Source organism: Schistocerca piceifrons, unplaced genomic scaffold (genome assembly GCF_021461385.2).
Source record: "Schistocerca piceifrons isolate TAMUIC-IGC-003096 unplaced genomic scaffold, iqSchPice1.1 HiC_scaffold_1189, whole genome shotgun sequence".
In the NCBI taxonomy this organism is placed as follows: domain Eukaryota; kingdom Metazoa; phylum Arthropoda; class Insecta; order Orthoptera; family Acrididae; genus Schistocerca; species Schistocerca piceifrons.
This window is the reverse complement of record NW_025727003.1, coordinates 1-7,500: the sequence shown is the minus strand read 5'-3', so window position 1 is coordinate 7,500 and position 7,500 is coordinate 1. Positions and strand designations below refer to the sequence as shown.

At 57.6% G+C, this 7,500-nt stretch overlaps 1 non-coding gene across 1 annotated transcript; it reads right to left on the bottom strand.

Annotated features, from left to right (window-relative positions):
* Positions 1 to 7,082: 7,082 nt before the first annotated feature.
* Positions 7,083 to 7,237, bottom strand: LOC124728978. The gene has a single exon (XR_007007518.1). It is a non-coding gene; the product is annotated as a 5.8S ribosomal RNA (ribosomal RNA).
* Positions 7,238 to 7,500: the final 263 nt, after the last annotated feature.

Genomic DNA, 7,500 nt, shown 5'->3' with positions numbered 1-7,500 from the left:
AAAATGGGAACCACACGTCAGCCAGACACTCTGATCACGCACCACTCTCTGCTTCTAACAGGCGCACATACAATATGTAAGCACCAGCATGGAACAACATCCAGTGCATCTTCTCCGCCACATTACACAATCCACACTATCACAACCAGACCAGGAGGTCCGTGCGGAAAATACAATATCCCAGCCTTTCGACATCCACCATTGCGCAGACCAGGCACCAACACCCACACATGTCCTATACAACGGTGCACCCAACATCACAATAGTACCTCCTGTCACAGCGCACAAACAATGACATGAGTCAAAGACACAGGTCTCACACAAGCATAGAATTGGAGCGCCGCCTCTAATAAGCCAAAGGTGCATCCTGACGTGACAAATCTGATCATGTCACAAGCATTCACTTACTATAATCACTATCAACGAACCTGCCGCCCCCGCCCCCCCCCCCCCCCCTACACCTTTCCGTACAACAACGTGTAACCTAACCTAACCTAACCTAACCTATGTTGTACCTTAACCTAACCTATGTTGTACCTTAACCTAACCTATGTTGTACCTTAACCTAACCTATGTTGTACCTTAACCTAACCTATGTTGTACCTTAACCTAACCTATGTTGTACCTTAACCTAACCCATGTTGTACCTTAACCTAACCCATGTTGTACCTTAACCTAACCCATGTTGTACCTTAACCTAACCCATGTTGTACCTTAACCTAACCCATGTTGTACCTTAACCTAACCCATGTTGTGCCTCAACCTAACCCATGTTGTGCCTCAACCTAACCCATGTTGTGCCTCAACCTAACCCATGTTGTGCCTCAACCTAACCCATGTTGTGCCTCAACCTAACCCATGTTGTGCCTTAACCTAACCCATGTTGTGCCTTAACCTAACCCATGTTGTGCCTTAACCTAACCCATGTTGTGCCTTAACCTAACCCATGTTGTGCCTTAACCTAACCCATGTTGTGCCTTAACCTAACCCATGTTGTGCCTTAACCTAACCCATGTTGTGCCTTAACCTAACCCATGTTGTCGCCTTAACGTAACCCACGTTGTCGCCTAAACCTGCTCTGTAATTGTTATACGACTCGTTCAATTACTGTAGTGTTGCCCACCCGCAACCCTCGCAATATAGTTCGCTACTCGCACTGCCCGCACCCCTGTGTATCGCTTCATGTTAAACACCTTGCAAGTCTTGCTCACTTTCCACATGCTCCTGCTGTACACTGTAATGTGGATGGCAGCAGGACGTACATGCCGCCCCTCCCCACGTCCCCACCTTGCCCCCTGCCTTCGCAAGCTGGTTGGTGAGAAGTTTGCATGTTCAATGCCCTTCGCATGCGACGTACTCAGGCTACGTTGTGGTGCGGCCTGTGTCAACTGTCCGCTGATGTCGTACGCGTGAACCACAATCTGTACTGCACATTCGTCCTTATGTACTGAATGATACATCGTGGCACATGTGTGACCGCACAACGACTGCGCCCAAAAACGGCGGACCATACAGTGCAAATATTGTGCACGCAGCTACGTGTCGTCTCCCTATGAGAGCTGGATTGCAGTGTGGTACGCCATAGAGACGTGTGGGAGGAACGGACGCCGTGGATGGCGATCAGCATGAGCTGTCTGTTGATGTATTCGGACCTAGTCGTCTCTCCTCACACACCGTGATGGCATGGTGCACCGCGTTCCATATCTGCGACATGCTACAGAGGCCGGTTGACAGTCGTTCGAGCAATGGACATCGCATACGTACGGGGGCCACCTTCCACGTATTGTCTAGGCGTGCACATTTTGTTGCGTGTATGTGGGCAGACGTAGTGTGGCGTGACACCTGACACAGGCATGCAATAATCGTTGAAGTTGCAAATGGCGATGGACGCCTGCGTTTTCTGGTGAAGTTACGCAAATGAACAAATGGTAACCTGTTGTGGTGCGGTTGTTCTCGCTAGGGGTGAATCGGTGATGGCGACGATAGGTTGAGGTACTAACCGGTTGTTCCAGCGATACCCACCATGCCGACGAAACTGAACGGCATCTGGGTGTGAAGCGATACGCGGCGGTGGCTGGGTGGGACCGTCCCCGGCCGGTGAGGGGGCGCCTCCCGGCGTGCTGGCCGCGCGGTGCGTGGGCGCACGCGCTACAGCCGGCTGGTGGGGGCGGCCAGTGGCAGGCGCGCCGGCCGACGGACGCGGCAGGCGTCGCAGCTGCGCGCCGGCGCACCCTGCGCGCGGCGCCGTGCGGCCAAAGTAGGTCCTCGCGGGCCCGGTGCGAAGCGCGGTGGACATCTTCAGTGTGCTGGTCCGATTGAGGACTGTGTGCGTTGAGGATGCGCCGCCGCCCGGCGCTCGGCGCCGCGACGCCGTCTGCTGCTCGGTCGCCCCAGCGGTTCTCGCTGGTGGTTTGTATCGCAGCTGTGCGGATGTGTTGGCGCGTGCGCTGTGCTGGGAGAGTTCGCTTCGGCACCCAAGTGGGGCTTTTGTCCTTCTGTGGCGCTGGCGTTGGAGCTGCCGGTCACCGTAGGTGGCGCGTGTTGTCTCCCGCCGGCAATGCCACGACAGCACGCTCCCGGGCCTCTGTCGGCAGCGGCAAGCTCAGTTGGGAGCACGGGTGGTCGCACCGAAAGCGTCTACTCGCCTAACTCCGGGCGATTGCGCCTCTCTCGAACCCGACCAAGTACTTGGGACGGCGCTGCGCGCCGCCGGGACCTGAGAGGGTTTCGAGGTGTATTGTGCAGGGGAGCTCAGCCTCCTCCTGTTTGCAGAATGATTGAGCGGACGCTTGCGTGTTCGCGCGGGCCCCCGGGACACACTCCCGGGCGGCCGGCTGCTCAGCTCTAGTTGACGCAGCTCCCTGGTTGATCCTGCCAGTAGTCATATGCTTGTCTCAAAGATTAAGCCATGCATGTCTCAGTACAAGCCGCATTAAGGTGAAACCGCGAATGGCTCATTAAATCAGTTATGGTTCCTTAGATCGTACCCACGTTACTTGGATAACTGTGGTAATTCTAGAGCTAATACATGCAAACAGAGTCCCGACCAGAGATGGAAGGGACGCTTTTATTAGATCAAAACCAATCGGTCGGCTCGTCCGGTCCGTTTGCCTTGGTGACTCTGAATAACTTTGGGCTGATCGCACGGTCCTCGTACCGGCGACGCATCTTTCAAATGTCTGCCTTATCAACTGTCGATGGTAGGTTCTGCGCCTACCATGGTTGTAACGGGTAACGGGGAATCAGGGTTCGATTCCGGAGAGGGAGCCTGAGAAACGGCTACCACATCCAAGGAAGGCAGCAGGCGCGCAAATTACCCACTCCCGGCACGGGGAGGTAGTGACGAAAAATAACGATACGGGACTCATCCGAGGCCCCGTAATCGGAATGAGTACACTTTAAATCCTTTAACGAGTATCTATTGGAGGGCAAGTCTGGTGCCAGCAGCCGCGGTAATTCCAGCTCCAATAGCGTATATTAAAGTTGTTGCGGTTAAAAAGCTCGTAGTTGGATTTGTGTCCCACGCTGTTGGTTCACCGCCCGTCGGTGTTTAACTGGCATGTATCGTGGGACGTCCTGCCGGTGGGGCGAGCTGAAGGCGTGCGACCGCCTCGTGCGTGCTCGTGCGTCCCGAGGCGGACCCCGTTGAAATCCTACCAGGGTGCTCTTTATTGAGTGTCTCGGTGGGCCGGCACGTTTACTTTGAACAAATTAGAGTGCTTAAAGCAGGCAAGCCCGCCTGAATACTGTGTGCATGGAATAATGGAATAGGACCTCGGTTCTATTTTGTTGGTTTTCGGAACACGAGGTAATGATTAATAGGGACAGGCGGGGGCATTCGTATTGCGACGTTAGAGGTGAAATTCTTGGATCGTCGCAAGACGAACAGAAGCGAAAGCATTTGCCAAGTATGTTTTCATTAATCAAGAACGAAAGTTAGAGGTTCGAAGGCGATCAGATACCGCCCTAGTTCTAACCATAAACGATGCCAGCCAGCGATCCGCCGCAGTTCCTCCGATGACTCGGCGGGCAGCCTCCGGGAAACCAAAGCTTTTGGGTTCCGGGGGAAGTATGGTTGCAAAGCTGAAGAAATCACATTGCGTCAACACCCGCTAGGGCCATCGCAATGCTTTGTTTTAATTAGACAGTCGGATTCCCCCAGTCCGTGCCAGTTCTGAGTTGATCGTTGAATGGCGGCCGAAGAGAATCCGCGCACCCGCGCGCCCCCGGAGGAGCACGCTAAGGCGGACGCGGCCGTCGCAGCAAGGAAGATCCGTGGGAGGCCAAGGCACGGGACCGAGCTCGGATCCTGCACGCAGGTTGAAGCACCGGGGCGCGAACGCCGCGCAGGCGCGCGCATCCTGCACCGCCGGCCAGCACGAGGCCGACCAACGGCGAGAGCAGACCACGCCCGCGCTAAACGCCCGCACTTACCGGCACCCCTACGGCACTCACCTCGCCCAGGCCCGGCACGTTAGCGCTGACCCACTTCCCGACCAAGCCCGACACGCCCCGATCCTCAGAGCCAATCCTTATCCCGAAGTTACGGATCCAATTTGCCGACTTCCCTTACCTACATTATTCTATCGACTAGAGGCTCTTCACCTTGGAGACCTGCTGCGGATATGGGTACGAACCGGCGCGACACCTCCACGTGGCCCTCTCCCGGATTTTCAAGGTCCGAGGGGAAGATCGGGACACCGCCGCAACTGCGGTGCTCTTCGCGTTCCAAACCCTATCTCCCTGCTAGAGGATTCCAGGGAACTCGAACGCTCATGCAGAAAAGAAAACTCTTCCCCGATCTCCCGACGGCGTCTCCGGGTCCTTTTGGGTTACCCCGACGAGCATCTCTAAAAGAGGGGCCCGACTTGTATCGGTTCCGCTGCCGGGTTCCGGAATAGGAACCGGATTCCCTTTCGCCCAACGGGGGCCAGCACAAAGCGCATCATGCTATGACGGCCCCCATCAACATCGGATTTCTCCTAGGGCTTAGGATCGACTGACTCGTGTGCAACGGCTGTTCACACGAAACCCTTCTCCGCGTCAGCCCTCCAGGGCCTCGCTGGAGTATTTGCTACTACCACCAAGATCTGCACCGACGGCGGCTCCAGGCAGGCTCACGCCCAGACCCTTCTGCGCCCACCGCCGCGACCCTCCTACTCGTCAGGGCTTCGCGGCCGGCCGCAAGGACCGGCCATGACTGCCAGACTGACGGCCGAGTATAGGCACGACGCTTCAGCGCCATCCATTTTCAGGGCTAGTTGCTTCGGCAGGTGAGTTGTTACACACTCCTTAGCGGATTCCGACTTCCATGGCCACCGTCCTGCTGTCTTAAGCAACCAACGCCTTTCATGGTTTCCCATGAGCGTCGATTCGGGCGCCTTAACTCGGCGTTTGGTTCATCCCACAGCGCCAGTTCTGCTTACCAAAAGTGGCCCACTTGGCACTCCGATCCGAGTCGTTTGCTCGCGGCTTCAGCATATCAAGCAAGCCGGAGATCTCACCCATTTAAAGTTTGAGAATAGGTTGAGGTCGTTTCGGCCCCAAGGCCTCTAATCATTCGCTTTACCGGATGAGACTCGTACGAGCACCAGCTATCCTGAGGGAAACTTCGGAGGGAACCAGCTACTAGATGGTTCGATTAGTCTTTCGCCCCTATACCCAGCTCCGACGATCGATTTGCACGTCAGAATCGCTACGGACCTCCATCAGGGTTTCCCCTGACTTCGTCCTGGCCAGGCATAGTTCACCATCTTTCGGGTCCCAACGTGTACGCTCTAGGTGCGCCTCACCTCGCAATGAGGACGAGACGCCCCGGGAGTGCGGAGGCCGCCGCCCCGTGAAGGGCGGGGAAGCCCCATCCTCCCTCGGCCCGCGCAAGGCGAGACCTTCACTTTCATTACGCCTTTAGGTTTCGTACAGCCCAATGACTCGCGCACATGTTAGACTCCTTGGTCCGTGTTTCAAGACGGGTCGTGAAATTGTCCAAAGCTGAAGCGCCGCTGACGGGAGCGATTATTCCGCCCGAGAGCATCCCGAGCCAACAGCGGCGCGGGTCCGGGGCCGGGCCAGGTAGGTCCGTCATCCGGGAAGAACCGCGCGCGCTTGCCGGGAGCCCGAGCGCCCAAAGGGGCGAATCGACTCCTCCAGATATACCGCCGGGCAGCCAGCCAGGACACCGGGGCTCTGCCACAACAGACGCGAACCGAGGCCCGCGGAAGGACAGGCTGCGCACCCGGGCCGTAGGCCGGCACCCAGCGGGTCGCGACGTCCTACTAGGGGAGAAGTGCGGCCCACCGCACACCGGAACGGCCCCACCCCGCGGCGAGTGGAAAGGCAACCGGACACGACCCCGCCGCGGATTGCTCCGCGCGGGCGGCCGGCCCCATCTGCCGAGGGCGGAGGCCAGTGGCCGGATGGGCGTGAATCTCACCCGTTCGACCTTTCGGACTTCTCACGTTTACCCCAGAACGGTTTCACGTACTTTTGAACTCTCTCTTCAAAGTTCTTTTCAACTTTCCCTCACGGTACTTGTTCGCTATCGGTCTCGTGGTCATATTTAGTCTCAGATGGAGTTTACCACCCACTTGGAGCTGCACTCTCAAGCAACCCGACTCGAAGGAGAGGTCCCGCCGACGCTCGCACCGGCCGCTACGGGCCTGGCACCCTCTACGGGCCGTGGCCTCATTCAAGTTGGACTTGGGCTCGGCGCGAGGCGTCGGGGTAGTGGACCCTCCCAAACACCACATGCCACGACAGGCGGCAGCCTGCGGGGTTCGGTGCTGGACTCTTCCCTGTTCGCTCGCCGCTACTGGGGGAATCCTTGTTAGTTTCTTTTCCTCCGCTTAGTAATATGCTTAAATTCAGCGGGTAGTCTCGCCTGCTCTGAGGTCGTTGTACGAGGTGTCGCACGCCACACCGCCAGCCGGCTGTGCACGCTACCGAGAAAGTACCGGTATGCGAACCGCCAGGCGACGGGCGCGCATCGCACGTTTGAGGAGACGCGGCCGGCCCCACAGGCGGCCGCGACACTCCCAGGTCTGCGAAGCGGGGCAAACGCCGCGCGCTTCAGTATACGTAGCCGACCCTCAGCCAGACGTGGCCCGGGAACGGAATCCATGGACCGCAATGTGCGTTCGAAACGTCGATGTTCATGTGTCCTGCAGTTCACATGTCGACGCGCAATTTGCTGCGTTCTTCATCGACCCACGAGCCGAGTGATCCACCGTCCTGGGTGATCTTTTCTCAGTTTCCGCCGTCTCTTTCGAGACGGTCGCATAGGCGGGAGTGAGGCGTGTGGCGGCCCCTGTTCCAGCGTTCTGTGTCCAACGGCCTCACGGCCGACGGGCGTCGTACGGCTCCACACCGGAGCGGACAGGCACTCGGGCGAAAGTCATTCAAAACCGGCGCCAGGCGCCAGGTGCCGCAGGCCAGCCGCTCCAGCGCTTCAGCGCTCGTACCACACAACATTGCCGCTAGTTTTGAGAGGCACGCGTGGTT